The following is a 23,584-nucleotide window of genomic DNA, read 5'->3' on the forward strand; positions in this document are numbered from 1 at the left end:
CTTTTACCACCTCACTATACTAAACCTTATCTACCAAGGTAAAGTAACTGCCTTGCCCCCCACCCCCTATTCGGTTTTGGGGCCCAATCGCTGCCACTGAGTCACTGCAAACAAAAACACGTGACATTTGAGCTTCTTCTTTGCTCAGCTCTTCCATAGATTTACTGACTGTTCATATGGGACAGCTGCTCGTGCGCTCATTTCTACACTTTGATGATTGGGTAGGGGAACTCCTGATGGAAAAATTATGAACATTTTTCTTTAGTTCTCCCAATACGAACGTGTCTTTCAACGTTACTGCCAAATATTCATTACATAAAGAAACCCACAAACGAACAATTTAGATTGACTGGTGTAAAGACATATCTTACACTGTATTCAAATAAAGTTTGTTCTCAGTTCAAGCTGTTGATTTAGTGACAATTGAAACAATTTAGACTTAAATATATTCTGAAACATATTGCAATATTTTTTATGACAAATTATGTGTCAACGAAATTTTGAGCCAGTTGCTTAACTTCTAAGGAATAGACACTTCGTAGATACGGACAATGTACAATATGATGGTGATATGCAGATAAGTATTGAGAGTAATGGGATGATATCTTGAAACTCCAAAGAACAAAAAAAAAAAAAAACTTCGAGCAACATCAAATAGCAATATTTCGATAATGACCTTTCCAGATTGCCAAAGAATATAAAGTTTAACGTAAATAGGCTAATAGGGACTGTATCTACTTGATATGTACTGGTCGATAATGTTAATAATCGATTAATAGGTATGTACCAACAGCTTTGAGCTTCTCTGCAGAACTGATTAACGGAGCTTCATAATGATCCCCGCTAGTTTCCAGATGCAAGATTTTTACGCACAAAGGAATCTAACGAGAATCCAAAAACACCATTGTGTTGTGTTATCCAAGAAAAATCAAATTAATTAAATAATAATGGTTAGATATTATCTACACTTTGATGAATCGTGTAAAAATGTTTAAAACATTTTTTGTAGGCCTCCTTGCTAAAACATTAAAACATGGGTCCCTTACTTCACCACGGATTCTATTTGGTTCAAATGAAAGACTCTTTCATCAATACAGACAATGTTTGCCTACTGGTTACGTTAACCATTTTGAAAAATATTGTGTTGTTGAAATACATGTGTTTGACACGCGACAAACAAATAGGAATCCCTTGATTGATCAATGACTTCTTGGATTACAGTGTCATCATTAATTGATTGATTTAGTTTATTTTTCTTCGCGTTTTGTGCCTCTTGGCTAATTTGCGAAGATGGGGATGAGTGATGAAATGATGAAAGTGGCATCATTAATATTTCTTATTAAGTTTTATAGAGGGAAATGCTGTATCCTCTTTACATTATGAAAAATACCTTCCTTAATGACTATGGTACGAAACCGAACAATATTAGGTGCCTCCTTCGCCTTACCCCATTTCCGCGGCACGAGGTCTCTGGGCCGCTTAATGCCACCACTTTTAGAGCAGAAGCGTACAAACCCTAAATATCAGGTTTTTTTATGCTGATACTGATTTCTGCCAGTCACAGAATGGCTTAAGATGCGATATATGAATAAAATTAGGAGAGTGCACTCCATAGCAGAAGAGTTGACATTATTGTTTGTCAAAAAATTAGGTTGTGCCTGAGGTACTTACACAGACAACGTCTGCTACAGGCACAATGTATTGCCATTTTCTTGAACCTATATTCATAGGGTGCCGCCTGATAGCACCGAAAACTTTCAAAGCATGTACAGCACATCAAGGCAAGCAACTTTTCTCAGTCACTATTTGCTCGTCTAATTCTTCTTTTGATGTTACAAGCAATCGAAATATGGAATCTTCTGTTCTTAATGTATGCAATCCCATTGATAGCTTCGCAGTTGCAAATGTCATTAATTTTTACTGCCGTTTAAAATTCTGAGAGCAATATATAACATGCTATGGGAACGATATCATGGAAACAGCCAGGGTTAAGACTTAACTTTTCCTTTATAAAATGGATATCATAACACACACCTATGTTGCTTATCTTGTTTATGAGCAAGAAAATTTTACGAAATTTACTTTTATTTGTATAAAATTTGAAATCGAGGGGGCAATTGCCCCCTCTGTGCCACCTGCAAGTGCCCTTAGCCGTCTGGAAGAAAAATGCAAGAAACAATTTAAAACCAATTCCATCTTTAGTATCCATTTGTCCTGCTATTCTTAGATTCTGCAAGTCATGTTTCTTTACTTCAATGTTTGCCCCCCTAGATTGGACTTCCGTCCAAGATTGGGGGGGGGGGGGACAATGTCCCTGCATCCCTGTGGTTGCAGCACTGTTTGTGAATGCCTCTTCATAAATTTCACGTAATCACTCATTGTCACGATTAGCTAGATGTGGCAGAAAAGGAACGCTCAGTAACAAAAATCAAATATCCACTCCCTCTCTCTATCACATGAATCGCTATTACCAAAAGGTAGACTTGGGGAAAGAAAAAATTATTCAGTTCAAACTTCATAGCAACACATCCAAGAAAAACATCCAAATACATTAAGCGCCTTTAATACAAGACTACTCAAAATATCACAACTGTTCTAGATCATGAAAATTGCGAAATCATTCCACGAAGTCTGAATGTGGAAGGGAATTTTTCCCCCAATCCTGATACGACATTATATGGAATCCCACACACCTTCATAAATCACAAAATCAATAAATGTCTTTGTTATGTTGCTAGAGTAATAGAGGGAATAATTGTAACGATTAGTGAGAATTCCTGGTAGGAATGTGTTCTTATTTTTAAAGAGGGCACAATGCAGGCTCTCAAGGAGGGCAGTTGCCCCCCTTGGCCACCTCTAGCTACGGACCTGATTTTGCGTTTGTACATGGAATTCCTTCATATTTTAAAAAAATGAAGTAATCATTTTGAACATTAATAGGATACTTGAAGAAGATATATTTTTGACTGAGATGCAGGGTTTGTGTGCCCTAAATGGTTTAATTTGATTTGATTTGATTTGATTTGATTAGAATTTATTTTACTTCGCGTTTTGTTCCTCTTGGCTAATTTTCGAAGATGGGGATGAGTGATGAAATTATGAAATTGATGAATGGACATTCACAAACAGCCAAACCCGAGCGGGATTCGAACCCGGGACCCTTGGCGTCGCAGCGCGATGTGCTAACAACTTTTTCTTTAACAAACTTTTATTTTATCAGCATATATACAAAATAGATCTGCTTTCTTACATAAATTCTGTTAAAAGTATTGTATAGAATTTTTAACATAGTAAGTAATATAGTAAGAGTCCCTTTTTCTCTCGTACAAGATTTTTTGCCTACCTGTAATACAAATATACATTTCTTCATATATTAAATACCTGTTTACACTTTTACACCACAAGTATACAATTATTGTTGTCTAAACAACACTGAGGTAGTTTCCAAAGTACTCATACATTTTTGGATATTGTAACATTTTCCATCTAGTTCTTTTTAAATACTGTGTGAATAAAATTCTATTGCTCTCATACGTTTTACAAAATACATAATATATTGTATTAGCTATTAACCAAATTACTGCATTGTTTTTTTTTCTAGAAAATATTTGAAATCTGGACTAGTACGTACACATCGACGGTTGAAAGTACGGGGGTGCTGTTCGACATATTTGTCCTAGATATGTTGTTAGGCATTTCCAAATTCCCTGTACTCCATTACATGTTACTATTCTAATGTCAGTGGTGTCTATCTCTCCATACATGTGGCATTTATTAGTTGTTAGTCTCTTGATATTATGTAAGCGTTCATGAGTTGGTATAATATCATGTATTACATTGTACCAAACACTATACACTGATGTATCCAGATATTTCTTATTTAAATTTTTCCAAATATTTTGCCATCTGTTATTGGGAAAATGTTTTTCAATGCGGTGAGTCGGTATCTGCAACTGTTTGTGAAACAGTGTATATAAGTATTGAGAGAGTTTCACATCTTCACCTTTTGGCGGAAGCACCACATAACTGAATTCTTGCATCAAACTTCGGAGATGTAACGGTCCTTTTTCCAATCTGCGTAGATCTGGAGGATTTTGGGGTGGAAATTCCTCCGTCCATAACTGTATCCATAATGATGTAATGGAATCTTCAATGCCATAGAGCGTATAGGATCGTGCCAGGAATAGGGATTTGCATTTGATCTCAATATTTGTGAGCTCCAATCCTCCTTTTAGTTTCATTTGCCATAGATTGGATAGTGGTATTCGAAAAAAATGTCCATACCACATAAATCAACCAATTGCTGAATTCATTATTCTGAGATATTTTTGATTGATTGGGATCACTTGGGCCATATAGTTTAATTTACTAAACATATATGTTTGCAAAAAACACACCCATTGTATCATGTTCAACTGTCTGCTGTGCATTTGATAACATTGTAGGCGAATGTCTCTCGCTATCTCTTGCCAATTGGATTCTAACATTTGTTCCTCGTCGTTGTGAAAAATTATTCCTAATATTTTAATTTCCTGTACATATGGTATCCCTATATCTGGATATTTTTGAGCCCATGTGCCAAAGGATAGCGCCTTTGATTTTTTCATATTTATTTTGGCCCCACTAGCACGGCAGTATATATGTATCGCTGCCATCATTTTTGGCATTTGCTCGTTTGTGGTGATACAAGCAGATAGATCATCTGCGAAAGCAAACACTTGGTTTTCTCTAAAGGCGTGCATCTCGTCGGGAGTAGTTTTCCTGGTATATTGCAGCAAAGGATCCAGGGTTAAAGCAAACAAGAGCATACTTAGTGGACATCCTTGCCGAGTTGATCTTGTTATGTTTATTGGGGACGACAGGAATCCATTGACCATTATTCGAGATGTTACCTGTTGATAGAGACCTTTCAAAATATGAATAAATTTATCACTGAATCCATATGCCTTTAGCACCTCAAACAGGTAGTCATGCGACACTAAATCAAACTCTTTTTTTAAATCAAAAGCAAGCACACATGCATCAAGTTTCTGCACCATATAATAGGATATCAGATCGCGAATCCCTCCAACTGCACTGAATATGTTATGCTTTTTGCCAATGCATGTTTGTTTCTCGCTGAGTATCCGTGGTAAAATTAACTTTAACCTATTTGCTAAGATCTTTGCCATTAATTTATAGTCACAATTTAGTAATGTTATTGGTCTGTAGTCGTCTACTTGTTTTGCGTGTGATTTTTTCGGTATCAATATGATGATGCCTTCATTTTGTACAACTTTTCCATTTTTAAAGGCATCTTGTATGATTTTGATTAGTTCATATTTTATAATCTCAAAAAACTGCAAATAAAACCAATACCATCTTTTCCTGGTGCTCCTTTAAGGTTGCATGTTCGTAACGCTTCATATACTTCTTCTATTGTTACTTCAGTATCTTAAAGTTGTCTATCCTCTTCTTGCAAACCATTATTTAGCGATTTCAGTATTGTCTCTCTTGCTTCTGATTCCCCCTCGCCGGTCTGATAAAGCTCCCCATAATAGTCATAAAATGTTTGCATGATTCCTGGCTGACTCACATGCGATTCTTCACCTGAATCCACAAGATTGTTAATCATGAGTGTTTTTTGTTGCTTTGCATCTGTACATAGTGATACATCGAAGTTCTTTCATCTTGAATTAAATTCTTGGAATTGGTTCTCATTGTTATGCCTTCCATTTGTTGTCTCTGGAGTGTTAAGATTTTGGCTTTATACTGCTGTATGGCTTGGTAATTTTTGGTGACATCTCTCCCTTGAAATGCCTCGTTTAAACACTGGTAATTAAATCCGTTTCTGTCTTTTGCATTTTCTTTTCCATACCAGCAGAAAAAGTTTTTAATTTTGGTTTTACATATCGAACCCACCAGTCATTATTATTACTGTAATGCTTTTGTTGTTTACACCATTCGACCCATTTTTGTGCAAATATTTCATTTATATGTGGAAGCTCTAATAACTGTATATTTAGCTTCCAATATGAAGGACCCCTGACTAGTTTTGTTTCTTCCAGGTTTATTGCCATTTTTACTGCCATATGATCAGTAAAGGGCGCTGGCCATGCGTCTATGTTGTTGTTGTTGTTGAGTTGGTGTTTTAAGTCCACTTTATGCACAGTAAGGCTCATCGGGACTGGACCTACAGTTTAAAGTGGGATCCGAACCACTTGTGCCTCCACCGGGTATCGAACCCGGGACCCCTTGATCACAAGAAAACGACGCTACCACTGCGCCATCGAGGAGGCCCACCATGCGTCTATGGATGTTATATTTTTTTTATTTGATCTGTATTTGTATATAACCTATCGATTCTCGATCCAGATTTATTATTAAAATATGTAAATATTATATCCTGTCTCTTCTGTAACCAAATATCTTTCAAATGCAATTCTTCAATTAATGTTGCGATAAGCTCCTAAACAATCGCCGGGAGTCAATACCTGATTAAAATCTCCCCCAAGTATTATTTTAGATTCATTTAACGGTAGCAAATATAATATGTCCTGATTATAAAATTGTTCACGTAACTGTCTATTTTGATTACCTGATGGGGCATAAATATTTACAAATGTATAGTTGGTACTTTGAAAGCTAATGCCTCTCCCATCTACTAACTTTTTTACATATTAATGTTTAGGCCATTTCTAACAAGTGTTGCTGTCCCACTGCCATTGATACCAGTATTAACTTTGGCTTCGTAACCATATATTGATGGAAAGTCACACATACAAACTTCCTGCAAAAATAATACGTCTATGGAGTGTACCCGTACAAATTCTTCTAACATTTTACATTTTACAGGCGAAAAAATTCCATTAATATTAATAGCACATATTCTAGTATATTCATTAGTAAATGAATAATGTAGCACACAGTTAAGAGTATTTTCCGATCGTCCCTCATAACTTTGAAAAAACATTATACAAATAACAAATGTAATATCAAATTAAATTTCCCTTTTTAGGGTTTACTTCTTCTGTTCATTACTCTATTCATACCTCCTATCTCTCTCACTGATCTCCTCTTCGCCACTGTGTTCTCGCTACCTTTCGAAGTATTCTTCGTCCGTTTTTTTTTCACCCATCTGCTGAGATTTTTTCCACTTTGACACTGAAGTGGCACTTTCGTCACTGTCTTCTTTTGTATTCAATTCACTTTCTAGCTCACAGTCTTTCGATCGTCCCTTGTCCTCCTCTTTTGGGACGTTGTACTTTGCCGCTGGGATGGGAGGAAGATCAACTGAGTTCCCTTCGTCCTGCATCTGGTCATCCTGCATTTCTTCACTTCCTTTTTCCCCTTGTTTTGTCTAGGTGGGAAATTCCCTGTTGTTTTGTGTCCATCGATAAGATTTTCTGGTTGTGTTCTTCCTTTGTGGTCGCCGTATTTACCGGTGGGAACATTTCCACCGGGCGGGTGTCACTTGGCACATTCTTTATCCCCTTATTTTTCTCTTGTTCTTTTATCACCTTTTGTAGACCTTCCGACTTGTTTTGATTATTATCTGGTTGGAACTGATTGTTCACGTTCGATGAACTCCCCTTTTCCACTATTATATCACTATAATTTCTCTCTCGGTTTTTATTCACACGAAGCGTTGTTATCTGACGACTATCACATTGCCAGCTATCGTGTCCTTCTTTTCCACACGCCCTGCACGTTCTCGGCTGTCCGTCGCATATCACATGTCACTGATGAGATTTTACTGTAATCAACGACGGAATCGTTTTTTTTAGTTCCATTTTCATTATTCTCACCCCGTTATAAACTTGATATTTAAAGTTATCAGACCACGTTTCTTTGTCTATACATTCCACCTTCCCAAATTCCGTCATTTTGTCTTTCAAACAGTCATCATGTAATTCTAGTGGTAAGTTAAACACTCTCACCGCTTTTCTTTCCCTCCCCGCATCACTCAAAAGCACTTTTACATTTTCACCATTATCATAACAAAAGTTTGTTTCCGGACCACATTTCTCTAATATTCGCGTCATTATTGCTTCTCTGATACATTTTACGAAAACACATCGAAAATCCGTAGGTATTTGTATTCCCAAGATCTCATCTGCGTGGAGTTGAAATTGTCCATGAATAAAGTCATGAATTTCTCTCGCCGACGGCCTCGGTGCCCCGAACGGAAAACGTATCTGGATGGTATTTTGTCTAATGATATTCATCTTTTTACTATTCTAAAGTACTTTTCCAATTCTACTTACTCGCCAGCCAGCTGCACCAAACGCCACAAGCAACACGCACATGGCACTCCCGCTCATTGTTTCGTGAAGGCAACTTTTCACTGACCTTCACGGAGCAACTAGTTTCCACGTCCGCTCTCTCTGAAGGCTTCCACGGAACTCGCCACTCGGCCACAGGATCCGGCCTTAAATGGTTTAAAACGCTCTGAATAATATGAACTAGCTTAAAAATACTTATACGCATTTTAAAATAACTAACTAACTAACTCTCTAGCCTTCTTAAACCCGAAGGTTCATGGCTGCAGCAACACAGGCCTTCCATCTGTCCCTATCTTGAGCAAGATCTATATACTCTTTCCCATCCCTACCGATTTCCTTTAGGTCCATCTCAACGTTGTCCCTCCATCTTCGTCTTGGCCTTCCTACAGGTCTCTTACCATCTGGTTTCCCAACAAGAATCCTGTAAACTCCTCTTTCCTCTCCCATTCGTGCCACATGGCCTGCCCACCTAAGTCTTCTTGATTTAATTATTCTAATAATATCTGGACATGAGTACAAATTATGTAGTTCTAAATTATGTAACCTTCTCCACTCACATGTCTCCTCATCCCTTTTAGGTCCAAAGATTTTCCTAAGGATCTTATTTTCAAATACTCTCAATTTATGTTCCTCTTTCAATGTAAGGGACCAAGTTTCACACCCATATAATACTACAGGCAAAATTACTGTTTTGTATATTTTAACTTTTAGTTTCTTAGATATTGAACGAGAACATAAAAGTTTATGAAGAAAGAAGTAACATGCATTTCCTGAATTGAGCCTACTTTTTATTTCCTCTTTAATAGAATTTTCATTTGTTAATATTACTCCTAAGTATTTGAATTTGGAAACTGGTTCAAACGATTTGTTATCAATAATTAGATTTTGATTATTACCTAACACTTGGTTTCGCCCTGTAAGCATATATTTAGTTTTCTCTTTGTTAACTTCCAAACCTATCTCTTTAGCAATTTTGAAAAATATTTTAGCATTATTCTTAATTGTATTCACATCATCCCCCAGTAAGTCTACATCATCTGCATATGCTAACAACTGAGTCACACCATTTAATTTTAGTCCTTCTTTAGTTTCTCTTACCTTCCTTACAGCATATTCTAAGGCAAAATTAAAGAGCAATGGAGATAATGCATCTCCTTGTTTTAACCCATCATGAATTGTAAATTTGTCAGACACATTATTACCCACACGAATTTTACTTTCTGTTTCACTGGTGCATATTTTTATCATACTAACAAGCTTCTTAGGTATTCCAAACTCTACTAATATATTATATAATTTATCTCTTTTGACCGAATCATATGCTTTTTTGAAATCAATGAATAGCTGATGAACATTTTGATTATATTCCCACTTTCTTTCAAGTGTCTGTCTGATGTGAAAAATTTGATCTGTAGTTGATCTGTTACGTTTAAATCCACATTGATAATCACCTATAATTTCATTAGCATATGGGGTTAGTCTTGTTAAAAGAATGTTAGACAATATTTTGTATGTTGTTGAGAGTAGAGAAATTCCACGGTAATTACTGCAGTTCATTTTATCACCTTTTTTAAACACAGGAACAATTACGGATTCTTTCCACTGTTGAGGGATTTCTTCTTTATTCCATATTAAACAAATTAATTTATGAATTTGACATATTAATGAATTTCCACCATATTTAATTAACTCAGCTGGTATTAAATCAATGCCAGGTGCTTTGTTATTCTTTAACCTTTTAATAGCATCTTTAACTTCAGTCAAGTTAGGTTCTGGAACTAAAGGTTCTGCTGTGTGTACTTCATTTACTTCTGATTTATCTCCTACATGGACATTTAAAAGGTCATTAAAGTAGTTCTTCCATCTATTTAGAATATCGCTTGGGTCAGCTAGAAAATCACCGTCTTTATCTTTTATCAAGTTTACTTTAGGTTGCCACCCCTTTCTAAATTCATTTACACCTTTATATAAATCTCTGATATTTTTATTTTTGCTGTTTATTTCAATTTCGTTAATTTTGCTTTTCAAGTAATCTCTTTTTTTACTTCTAAACGTGCGGTAAACTTCTCGCTTTATTCTATTATAATTGCTTAGATTTGTATCATCAGAGTTATTTAACCACCTAAGTCTAGCCTGATTTCTTATTTCTATTAGATTATGACATTCATTATCAAACCATGGCTTACTTTTTCTCGGTTTATGGTATCCTATACTTTCTTTAGCTGCTGATTCTATTGCATTACGTATGTTCTCCCAATTCTTATTTACGTCTGTTTCATTTATATTTTCATCATAATTTAAATCCTGAAAAACATCAAATCTATTTGACAGTTTAATTTGGTAATCTTTCTTAATTCTTTCATCAGCAAACTTTCCTGTATCAAATTTTAGAACTTTTAGATTTTGTTGCTTATGATTTATCACTGAGAGTCTTTGTCTTAATTTAGCAATTACTAAATAATGGTCACTGGCACAGTCAGCACCTCTATGTGTACGAACGTCAATTATACTAGTATGCCTTCTCTTATCAATGAGAATATGATCTATCTGATTATGAGTTTTACCATCTGGAGAAGACCAGGTATATTTATGGATATCTTTATGTTTAAAAGTGGTACTTTTCACAATTAAATTCTTTGAGGTTGAAAAAGTAATCAATCTTATACCATTATCATTACTTAATTCATGAAGACTTTCTTTACCAATCGTGGGTTTAAATGTCTCTTCTTTGCCAATCTGTGCATTACAGTCACCTAACAGAATTTTCATATCATACTGAGAAAATTTATCAAAGACCTGTTCTAACTCTGTATAAAAATCATCTTTAGTATTATCATCTTTAGCTTCCGTTGGTGCATGTATGTTTATTAAAATAATTTTACACCACCTACCCTGTAAAACTGCATATGATATCCTATCATTAATAAATTCTACTGTTTTAAGAGCCGAGATTATTCTATTATTTATGAAAAAGCCTGTTCCAAAATTATGATTTTCAGTACCACCATAGAAAGAAGTATAATTTTTAGTTTTACAATTCCCTTCTCCTGGCCACCTAACTTCCTGGACAGCTACTACATCTAATTTATACTTAACTATCTCATTAACTGTACACTGAAATGCCCCAGGCCGGTAAAGGCTCAGAACATTCCAGGTGCCTAATTTAATATCCTTATTCCTAACGTAGATCTTATCCTTAGTCCAGGGACCTCCCAAAGTAGTGCCCACCCGGAGATCCGAACGGGGGACTATTTTACCTCCGGAATATTTTACCTTGGGAACATCCATGGCCTTATATTTCTGTTTCTTGACATGTCTTTTTACAGTGCAGAGTTGTCAGCTCTACGCCTAGCCCCCAATATGAATGGAGGAACTACTACACAAGACAAGCACAAACATATTAGACAGCACAATTACTACACAAGACGAACACAAACACATTAGACAGCATAACTACTACACAAGACACACACAAACACATCACAACTATAACACAATATAAACACAAACACACCACAACTACTACACAATATAAACAAACACACCACAACTACTACACAATATAAACAAACAAACAAACAAACAAACAAACAAACACACACACACACACACACACACACACAAAAATCATTATTAACACCTTTTTTAACTATAATGTTAACCTCAATTTTAACTATGCTTGTCTAACATAACCACGAATGGTTCGTGAGGCAAGCATGTTTTCCACCTTTACGCAAGATGCCACTTTGTCACATGCAAATCAACGCTCTCACTTATTGAACGTCTTCATATAGATACTCCACACATGCTTAAAAATAAGGGGAAAAAATTGAAAATAGGAGGGTAAAGTACGTTTTCATCCCTTACCATCAATCCATATCGGAAAAATAACGAGAGATTTTGGAATCGTTTGTGGGATGAAAGCACCAAAGAATGTAGAAAAATACTTTACCGATTATAAGAAAGGAAAGACAACTAGGGAAATACTGGAAAAACAGAAGGGGGTTTATCGAATAGAATGCCAATGCGGGAAGGAGTACATAGGACAGACGGGCCGAAATATGGGTAAAAGATGGAGTGAGCACGAAAAGGACATAAGGGAAAAAGTTCCCAAAATGGGTCTCTCAGAACACATTTTGGAAAGTGGGCATAGAATCACAAAAAAAGAGATAATCAGAAAAGAGGGGAGGAAATTAGGAAGAAACGTGTATGAAACAGCGAATATTTGTAGGGGGGGAAGAATAATCTTAATAGGGACGAAGGGAATTTGGAAGAAGGGTGGATCAATTTCCTCAAAAAATGGGACAAAGCCTAGAAGATTGAACCCAATATCGGTTTTCACATCACTCCGGAAGTTATGCAAGTTGCAAGGGAAGAACATGAATTTGCGTTGGATTTGTGACATACGTAAGTACAATTTTTAACTTTCCTTTTTTATTTTCCAAGAGGTTAGACACCACGTTCAACGAGGGCTTTGGCTTTGTCATGGTAAAAATGGCGTAAAAAGTATATTCATATGATGTTTACATCACCACTCAGAGGCTTGTCGTGAATACTGACAATGCTGGTACTTGATTATTTGGAAAATGGACTTCGATCGTTAAATGTACCAGCCTAGTGGAAGGAAAGATATGGGAGCTCTTGCTATCCGTGCATCATGCTGTCCGCCATCTTGCACAGTCCTACATATATTACATAGGGAAAACAAAAAAGAGACTAAAAGACAGGTTGAAGCAACATATGGATGATGGAAGACTAAAGAGAGAAAGAAATACTCTATTCAAAAACACAAGTGAAATGGGACATGGCATAGAATGGGATACAGCTAGATGGATAGGGAGGGAGAAGAGAGGACTAGTGAGGAAATGGAAGGAGGCCAAGGAAATAGAGATGAAAGGAGAAGACAATTAACTGGAATGGGGGACTTAAGATCAACAAAGAATGGGAGTGTTAGAAAGTGTGGAAAGGAAGAAGAAAGAAAATACGATGGAAGAAGACCAGGAGATAATGAACCTGTCCATGTCCAGATGTGGAGGAATTGATAAGGGGCTCGTGTCACTCTCACCAGGTACCTGTCAGGAGACACCACTCTCAGGAATTCCTGATAGGAAACCTCTCACATGAGGACTGGTGCCTTCTTGTATTTTGTGTTAAAACCCTGCACTGTATATGTATGTATAAGATTATGATTGGATCTTAATTTCATTTTAGTGTGAATCTTTTGTCTGAAGAAGACCCTGTCAGAGGGTGGAAACGTACGTTTGTAGTGTGTTATTTTTACAATAAATTCTGCCTTGGTCAGCATTAAGACTGTTGAACAAGATGACAGGATTTGTTTGATATGTAAAACATAACAATACTAAATACAGTATAACTTTGATTTCATATTTTCCAGGGTTACCAAGCTGGGAAAAACTTATTTTAGATTATTTTGCCATGTTGAAACCATCAAGATTGAGTGTGTACTGCAGGAAACTGTAAAATCAGAGTTCCACTGTAGTACGATGTTTCAGAGCGAACATCATTATTGCATTATTGAGTGTTCGGGAAAAAGCACTTCTCACAAACTGTAATTTTCTGATGCTTTCATTTAAGTCTGACTGAATCAACTAAAGAAAATATTATAAGTATAATTTTGTATTGGGTATGTTTAGAGATTCTTAACAGTGATGATCCAACAAGCAATGTTTCTTATTAACGGAAATAACTGCCGGCTGTAAAATTTCATTTTTTGACTCGAGAGCTTTTTCCCCAAACACACTACAATTATAATGCCTAGTGAGCAAAGATAAAATAAATTGTGGCTGGAGAATTTTTGTTAAGAATGAACATTTAAAATGTCATTAAAGTAGTTCTTTCATCTATTTAGAATGTCGCTTGGGTAAATATCGTAAAACAGTGTTGTTTCATTAGTGTAGGTTGTCAGTGACGTGTCCAAGAAGAGGTTTGGTGAAGTCATAAATCTAAATTCCTAGCATTTACCCCTAGCTAGTCATTCCTAGCAAGAGGAACGTGAAATGCAGATAAAAAATGGCAAATTACAGGTCTGCCTACCAAAAGAAAAAAATCTCAGGAACGCCACTGTAGATTGTGAGCCATTCAGAAAGTCATCGCGTGAAATTCGTTATGGCGTTCCTAAAGCTTTCCGTATACGATTCGTGAAATTTTAGAACGAAACACACTGATTGGGAAACAGGTTTATTCCGTGAATGTTGTTAGTATGGACAAAAAATATAATTCAGACATAAAGGGATAACAATAAAGCAACATATTATCGTGGTTGGTGCCTGTAACTGCTCTTTTATAATGTGATTAAAATTCCAGTTTATTTTCTACCAGAACAGATCCCCTGGTGGTCACTACATGCAAATTTCCATAAACAAAACTGCGACTAACACTTTCGCCTATTATGTTCCTGAAGTAGTAAAATGACTTTCTTCGCCAGATTCACGAGGTCAGTTTAGGAACGTGCAATGGTAATATCACATTTTATGACTAAGAATTACAAAGTTATTGTATGTTCTGCATTATGGTGGGACAAAATGCACGTGATCATTGAATAAGATTTGTGATTGCACGGACGAATTGTAAGATTGCTAGTTCTGTATGTTACGAATTGTGATATATATATATATATATATATATATATATATATATATATATATATATATATATATATGGGTTACGCATTTTAAAATGCAAAAGGAAATGATTGCCTTCGCTGAAGGCACCCATCCATATGTCAAACTATCTTCCATATTGGACTGTATCCTTGCAGGCTAAAGGGTCTCTGGCGCCTGAACGCACAGTTAGTATAAACCTCTGTAGTTTTTTGTTTTGTTTGATTTTGGAGTTCCACTTCATCACAGGATTAGACGTACAGTTTCAAGTGGGATCCGAACCAGTTTGTGTTTCCACCAAATATCAAACTCGGGGCCCGTTGATTACAAGGCTGCAACGTCACCACTGCGCCATAGTTGAGGCAATGAGGTCTTTTTGTGTGTGTCGTCCATATGTGTTTGTGGTCGTCCCTTCATACTATCACCATTCAGCTCCATCGTCGCGATTAGTACGTGCGCTGTGTTTTCATGTTAAATATCACGAATAATAATGTCCCTAACTGTGGTTCTGTAGGAAAGTATGAGTATAGAGATTTTCCTTCTCCAATTCTTAGTAGGTGTCTTAAGAAGTATATTTGACTTGGGTGGACATCCACCACAAGGTGACGTCATCAAAGATGGCGGCCAGTTGGTCACTAACCTGCTCATATCTCTGTTAATACTTGACCCATTTTCATGAAAATTAAATCACCAAGATGTAATTTCTGTTTAGAAAGTGACTGAAAATGATTTGAAAACCGTTTTGTCTTTCATTTATTGTTTTTCTAGTTTCCTCTCGCATAAAAAGATCCATATATACTTTCACTTAATATATTGAATGTAGAAGTGGCTTTCCAAATGAAAGTCCAACAGATAATAAAAGCATATTGAAGAAAAAAACACAACTTGGAAGTTATGTGTCATCAATAAACAACAATGGAGCACGACACTACCCATCGACGAGTCTGATTGATGATACAGCGTGTCACACTTCAATATACAATAATATTGCAATAAATTCAGTATTACTAGAGTTTGTTTCTAAGTCCACTTTATGCACAAAAAGGCTCAACGAGACTGGGCCTACAGTTTTAAGTGGGATCCAAACCACTATATGGCTGCACTGGGTATCGAACTCATAAAGCAAACCAAATCATACAATCGTCGCATTTTAATCAATGGGTCCCGAGTTCAATAGCGGGAAAATGTACCAGGTGGTGGACGTCCACCCAAGTGCAAAGGACTTCTCAAGACACCTACTAAGCATAGGTGAAAAAAAAATTATCTGTACTGAAACCTTCCTACAGAACCATAGCCAGGTCCTGGACTGTAATGTTTAAACTCTTCGAAAAGTGGTGATGGCAAATTATGTGGAAACAACACGAGAGGCAAATGTAGCAATGTATCAGCAGCTGCCGCAGAACGTGTGGCGAGCGTTGCTTGGTAACCGCTTTCTGTTGCTCATATTGTTTCGGAATCTGCTGTCAGCTCCCTGCAACTCTTTTCATCGCGCTCCGTCGCTCTGCTCCGACCTCCAACAATGAAAGGCTAATCTTTTGTGAGTGTCACACATTTTCACCAGTTAAGCTCCTGGGACGCAGAGCAAAATGGACAGGATAGCGGAAAGTAGGGACTACTCGCTATGAGGACAGTTCATTATCCTTGGTAATGGAAGCACAAAGAAGAAAAGTAAAGTTGCTAACTTTGGGAGTTGTTTGTGGAGCAATATTTTTCACAATTTCGCTATCTTATCATTCAAGATGGAGTTTCAACACAACGCCTCTGACGTTAAATACACGTTCCTTTGCTAGAGATGAAGTGTAAAGTACAAGATAACTCCCGCAAATTTCGTGATTTGTTTAGGACAATAAAGAATTTTGTTTCCATCTTCTTTTTCTCTTCTTCTTGTCTTTTCTACTATTGCCGTTTTAATGATTTTATTTAGACCTGTAGCTGAATCGAAAATGTCATATTACACTGTGTTAATATTTTTACAGCATGACACATGTTGAAGTTTACAGTAAATTCATTCAATGCCTCGAATTAAGTTCTGTCACTTAACAATATTAACATTTATAATAATTTATATAATTTATTAATAATATTTTCAACATTTAGCACAGCACACTCTAAAAGCGTCATATTTAGTTTTTTGACTGAATCGATCTTTCCAATTCATTCAGAATGTTGACTTCACATCCAAGAACATTTAAAATGTTATGTAACATTAGAAAATAATTCGTAAATTATATTTATAAACGTTTAATTGAGTCTTTACCGTTCTGCATAATTCGCCTTTATCTTTAAAATTATCAAAGAAGGAAGCGATCTAGATACATTTTACCTTACATTTGAACATCCTAAATTTGAAAAGAATTTTTAACGTTCATATACAATGTATTTAGTTCAGATTCTACGCATGCAAGATCATTTTTGAAGGTTTTGTGTACAGAAGGATGAGCAAAGAGTTTTTAAGATTGGAATTTCATATTAAATAAGCTTTCAAACCTTTAAAACCCAATCTCCATTTGCAATTTGCCATTTTTTTTACTTTTGAAGATATCTAGTAAATATTTGGCTGCAACAGTTACTGTGGTCACATGTTGTAGTTTATTGAAAATCGTTTTTCGTAATTAAACATTTTGCATGTATAAATGTGTGCAAATACAAATGCAACAGACTTGACTAGCTTAACTTAGTCGATATATCTAGATGCTATAGCCTGACAAGTTAAGTCCCGATATGCGCAGATCGCTGCGGAGTACTTCCTATTACGTCATCATCCCCACCACTTTTCTACGTACTGGTCTGGCCTTGAGAGTACGAGTGGTGCCAACTTAGCAAAATTAAGCTAAAACAAATATGACAAACGATTTTTACTGTGTGGATTGACGGTACCGGCTCATATCAGTTTATCAGTGGTTCATTCGATTTAATCCGGTCTTTGAAAATGCGTACAGTGCGCGGATCGTAAGCTGTACTAAGGTTAAGGTTTATAACGAAGAGAAACTTCTGGGCGAATGACTTCATTTTCTGAATGCAACATCGAGCAGGGGTCTGTTTTTTTTTTTAAAAAAAACCGAGTGGGGTGGGTGTTCTTTTGTTTATCGTACAACAATCACTACGAGAAGGCAATCTGATAACACGCCTGCCTGTCTTCTTTTTTAAAGCATTGAAATGTTCTTGCTCTTTACTCTTGGCTGCATATTTTTGAAATGCAAAAATCAAATCATGCCGGGTCCAACGAAATCCACAATCTGCTCTGGAAAGCCCCTTAGAGGCAGGGTTGGCATGTTTAAAACAAAAGTGTTTAAAACACTTTGTTTTAAACGTTTAAAACACACGGCTTTGTTTTTTTTACAAATGTTTTAGACTTTTAAAACAATGTGTTTTAAACGTTTTTTTTAGAAGTGTTTAAAACACATTTTGGTACTTGATATTTTATAGTCTGTGATAATTTTTTTTTGTTTGACAACCCTGTCTTTTCATTGAATCTGTGTCAATTAATCCGGGCTTTACGGGTTTCACTTATCGCTCAACTCTTGAGCAACCTTACTTTCTGACGTCAAAGGAGAAGGCTTTTTAATTTTAGGCTAAATGCCTACGTTGTTAGGTTAGGCAGGCTAGCTACGTATGCACAAAGTAGCAAAACTGTTGTGCGACAAGAAAGACCCGTGCTTTACTGTAGAATTCGAAACTTCTCAGTTCTTTGTTTCGTATCGTCCTATAAATTTGAGACTGGTGGAAGCTGGAAACTGATATCTGAGTACACAATGCGTGATTTTGATCATGACGTGATTTTTTTTTCTCTTGCGATACGATTCATTGGTTTGTATAACTGAATGAAGCGCAGATGCTTACTTTTGGTAGCATAATTTTGTACTTGGAAAGATAAAGAGAATCTATTATGACACTGCAGGTTGTTTTCTGCTATATAAACTGTTCAGGCAGCAGGAAATATTTCACCCTGTTTTTTCCAGGACGAGGATAGTAATTCTATAATATTTAGTTTCTTGAAATTTAGATGAATATGAATCCTAACCTACTTCAGCAGTGGCGGAAAAAGGGGGGGGGTTTATTACCCGCAACTTTTGTCCCTGCAGTAGAGGTGTGCGGGATTTCGAAAAGTCGGCACCGGGATCGAGAAAGAAATTCCCGTCCCATTCCCGATTTCGGGAAATGACTTCCCAATTTTTCGGGATTCCAAGCAGTCGGAAAATGCCGAACGGTCATTTTAAAAAGTCGTCAATTCTCGATGTTTTCTGCATTGTAAATGTCTGGAACTTATCAGAAATTGTTAGTATTTGTACCAAAAGTGCAAAAACAAGCACTTAAGATGGAAATTACGTGTAGAATTCGAGATTTCAAGAGCTTTTGGAAATTTCGAACATATCCCGTCCGAAAATTTCCCGACTTTGTCGTGAAATTGAGAATTTTCCCCGCTCCGAATGTCGGGATTTAAAGAATTTCCCGTCCCGACCCAAAAAAATCTGTCCCGCACACCCCTACCCCGCAGTATGGTAAACCTTATCTCAAAAGGGAAATAAACTGTCCTTGCCGCCACTGTACTCATAACAATGAGTATTTTTTCTTTAACGACTTTAAATATAATTTACTGGGAAAAGGTTGACTTTCTTTAGTTTAAAATATATTTTTTAAACTCATGTTTAAAACTGTGTTTAAAACAATAAAAACGTTTTGAACAAAAAAACAGTGTGTTTTGTTCTTTTTATAAAAAACAAAATTTTGCCATACCTGCTCAGAGGACAGGCCAGATAAATTGTTTACAATGTTGCAACATATTTGCGAAATCAGAAGGAGTTACATATTACATAAACTTAAGTATAATGTTGTCGAGTCCACAAGCGCCGCCACGAGAGTATCTAAATGGATGGTTTCTCAAGTTTTAAAAGAATTGGATTGGATTGATTTGTTGTTTTAAGTCCACTTTATGCACAGTAAGGCTAATCGCGACTGGACCTACAGTTTAAAGTGGGATGCGAACCACTAAGTGCCTGCACCGGGAATCGAACCCGGGACCCTTTGGTTGCAAGGCGACTGCACCATCGGGGAGGCCAAGTTTTAAAAGAAGGAAAAGAGTCGTTGGCGAAAGGTGAGCTGAATTTCTGTACTCCGACAGGTAGAAAACAGCCCAGAAAAAAGCGAATACAAATTTCGTTGAAAATCCTCGGACGATTCCGCTCCCTCCAGGTTGCAACACTGCGAACCAACGTCGCTGCGGAGAATGGAGAGGGGAAATGTTGTGTGAGATGCGCAGCAGCTATTTGCAGCGTCTTGTTTTTAAACTTGTCAAGTTATAAGAACATCAAACTTAAATGACCTAACTAACTAGTTCAAGTCTAAGGCAGGGGACTAACTAGGCTGGGGCCCCCCAAGATAAAGAGGCCCCGAATGGCCGGAATACTGTAATGGATTTTCCTGACTTACGTTTTTGCCAGACTGGACCGCTGCAGACGGATCATAGTGACGTGTGAGAACCAAAGCAGATAGTTTCGTATAGTTGCACGTTTGCAGTAATTATGTTACGATTTCCCATTTTGGTAAGCAAATAATGACTGCGGGATAAAATTATGAGGTTTTGACACAATTAAGTACGGATTGCAATGTTGGCCAAATAATCGGTGTACGTACGAAAAAAAAACATGCATCTCGAAATTGCGTTAGTCATTATTTAAATTTGGTTCTTAGTGCTGTAGAGAGTAACCTGGAAATAGCCCCGTTTCTTGTAGCAGTTTAGAATTTATATAATGTTTTTGGTAACATTATTCTATTAGGACAAGAGTTAAAATCTGGAACAAGATATAAGCCGAACCCAGCTCTCAAAATACTTAATCCACCAAGACAGGTTGGAAGACAAGAAGTATGCTCTCAAAGAATGGCTTTTTGATACTTTGAAAGTTTTTCTTATATAATTTTAACAAGCAGAAATTCAAATGAAAGAAGTGGGGCCTATTGGTTTTAAGGCGGAGATTGAATCTTTCAGTTGAATTTTATTATTAAATGTTCAATGTAAAGTCTCGGGGCAAATAAAATATCACTTCTAAGTCTTTACAAGCAGACTCTCTTGATATGGTTGCATGTACAGTCACCCGCAATGAAAATGGGACACGTACATCCTGAAATACTGGCTACCCTGCAATGAGTAACGGTGTTTCCCAATTCTACTGCTACCAGCCGACTTCAATTGCAACTTTGTAATAGGAAGCTCTGCTATCGCCGTAGATTTAGACAACGCACATAACACAGAATCTATTTTTATTCCCTGTGACTGTACCTTACTGTTCTTCTCACAGTACCAAAGGCAGGGAGATCGTTTTCTAATTAAATAAAAGAAAACTATTTACGAAGTACTATAAGTCAGTACTCTGGCTTTACTTCCTACTGAAAATTATATAGCCAAATAAAAATAAGTTTAACAATGTAATCGATGCTTTTGCGTAAATGATAACAATTTTATTTTTTAATATAAAGATTGTAATTAGTCTTAAGTTGCTAATGAGTGAAGATTGTATTCCACAGTATCTATTTTATTAGTTATTTTTTACTATATGTGGAGCATTTATCAAAAACAAACACATCTTTAACTATAATAAAGATAATTATATTTCCTTACACCTCATACGCTAAAATTACGCATTTGTTTCCTATTCGTATATCCAGCCAGTATAATAACAGTAACTGGGGCCCCCATTGGAGAAGTCTGCCCTGGGCCCTCTCGTTAAGCCCCTGGTCTAAGGGAAGGAATTTACAATCGCACGGAAAATGGAACACACTGAGTAAGTAAGAAATCCAAAGCAAAAAGCAAGAGCACATAGCAGGCCTCTTGTACAACCGGGAGAATATTGTCATTACTATCGTAAATTTTTGTTCTCTAATTCCTATCATTTATATCCCATTTCCGTAAACAATCCAGATAACGTTAATAATGAACAGGCAATACGTAATGCAATTTCTGAGGGTGTATTTCAGAAATCCTTAACAACGATCCCTGTACAGTCACGGACACTTCTGGGTTGTAACGATCCCATGGAATATAAATGAAACAGTAAATGGGTTCTGGACCGTAAAGAACCTTCTTATCTGTAAAATATTTCAATTCGGTCCAGGAACCTTTTTTACAGATAAATCTTTTTTAAACTTGTACCGAATTTAAATTGTGAAAAACAAAAACGTTCCGGTCCTGCAGCGGAACCCAACGGAACCCATTAGAATGTATGGGTTTCTGAAACTTTAACAACTCTGGTTAAAGTACTCTGACCACAAAGGAGTCCTGGGTTCGAATCCTGGAATCGTAGCGCGATGTGCTAACAACTCTGCCACGGGGGCCGGCTACAAGAGTAGACTATAGTTCTAGAGTAGAAATAATTTCTCCAGATGAAACATCAGCAATTTAACTTACCGTACTAAACATTTCATTATTGTTCAAATACATAATTATTGTGTTTTCTACATCGTTTTTCACTTTCCCTTGAACTATTTCGAAGTCACTTGTCACCTTTACCATTGTTCAAAAGGAAGGATTTGCCACAGTTACTGGAACTAAAGTTGTTCTTAAACTTTCGTTTTGACAATACAGTAATACACTAATGTACATACAATATAATACAATATCCTGAAAAATACAATATCCTGGAAATCGAAAAAGAATCTTGTTTCGGAATTCGAAATACTTTTGGAAAATAAACTGATAAATAAAATTATTATCAATGTGGATTTAAACGTAATAGATCAACTACGGATCAAATTTTTCACATCAGACAAACTTGACAAATAGTAGGAATATAATCAAAATGTCCATCAGCTATTCATTGATTTAAAAAAAAGCATATGATTCAGTCAAAAGAGATAAATTATATAACATATTAGTCGAGTTTCGAATACCTAAGAAGCTTGTTAATTTGATAAAAGTATGCACCAGTGAAACAGAATCTGTCTGACAAATTTACAATTCATGATGGGTTAAAACAAGGAGATGCATTATCTCCATTGCTCTTTAATTTTGCCTTAGAATACGCTGTTACGAAGGTAAAAGGAACTAACGAAGAACTAAAATTCAACGGTGTGACTCAGCTGTCAGCATATGCAGATGATGTAGACTTACTGGGCGATGATGTAACTACAATTAAGAATAATGCTAAAATATTTTTGAAAGCAGCTTAAGAGATAGGTTTGGAAGTTAACAAAGAGAAAACTAAATATATGCTTACAGGTCGAAACCAAGTATTAGGTAACAATCAAAATCTAATTATTGATAACATCTCGCTTGAACCAGTTTCCAAATTCAAGTACTAAGGAGAAATGCTAACAAATGAAATGGATATTAAAGAGGAAATAAAAAGCAGGTTTAATTCAAGGAAATGCATGTTACTTTTCTCTTCATAAACTTTTGTCTTCTCGTTTAATATCTAAGAAACTAAAAGTTAAAATATACAAAACAGTGATTTTGCCTGTAATATTATATGGATGCAGGAACATAAATTGAAAGTATTTGAAAATAAAATCCTTAGGATGATATTTGGGCCTAAAAGGGATGAGGAGACAGGTAAGTGGAGAAGGTTACATAATTTAGAACAATATAATTTGTATTCATGTCCAGATATTATTAGAATAATTAAATCAGGAAGACTTAGATGGGCAGGCCATATGGCAAAAATGGGAGAGGAAAGAAGAGTTTACAGGATTCTTGTTGGGAAACGTGAT

The 23,584-nt window shown here is 36.2% G+C and overlaps 1 protein-coding gene across 1 annotated transcript in view; it reads left to right on the forward strand.

The window, feature by feature from the left end:
* Positions 1-23,584, forward strand: part of LOC145989488 (ras-related and estrogen-regulated growth inhibitor-like) — a 243,262-nt gene that overhangs the window by 71,736 nt on the left and 147,942 nt on the right. The gene's annotated exons all lie outside the window — the stretch shown is intronic.

The sequence above is a fragment of the Lepisma saccharinum genome, chromosome 6 (assembly GCF_977018435.1).
Source record: "Lepisma saccharinum chromosome 6, izLepSacc3.1, whole genome shotgun sequence".
In the NCBI taxonomy this organism is placed as follows: domain Eukaryota; kingdom Metazoa; phylum Arthropoda; class Insecta; order Zygentoma; family Lepismatidae; genus Lepisma; species Lepisma saccharinum.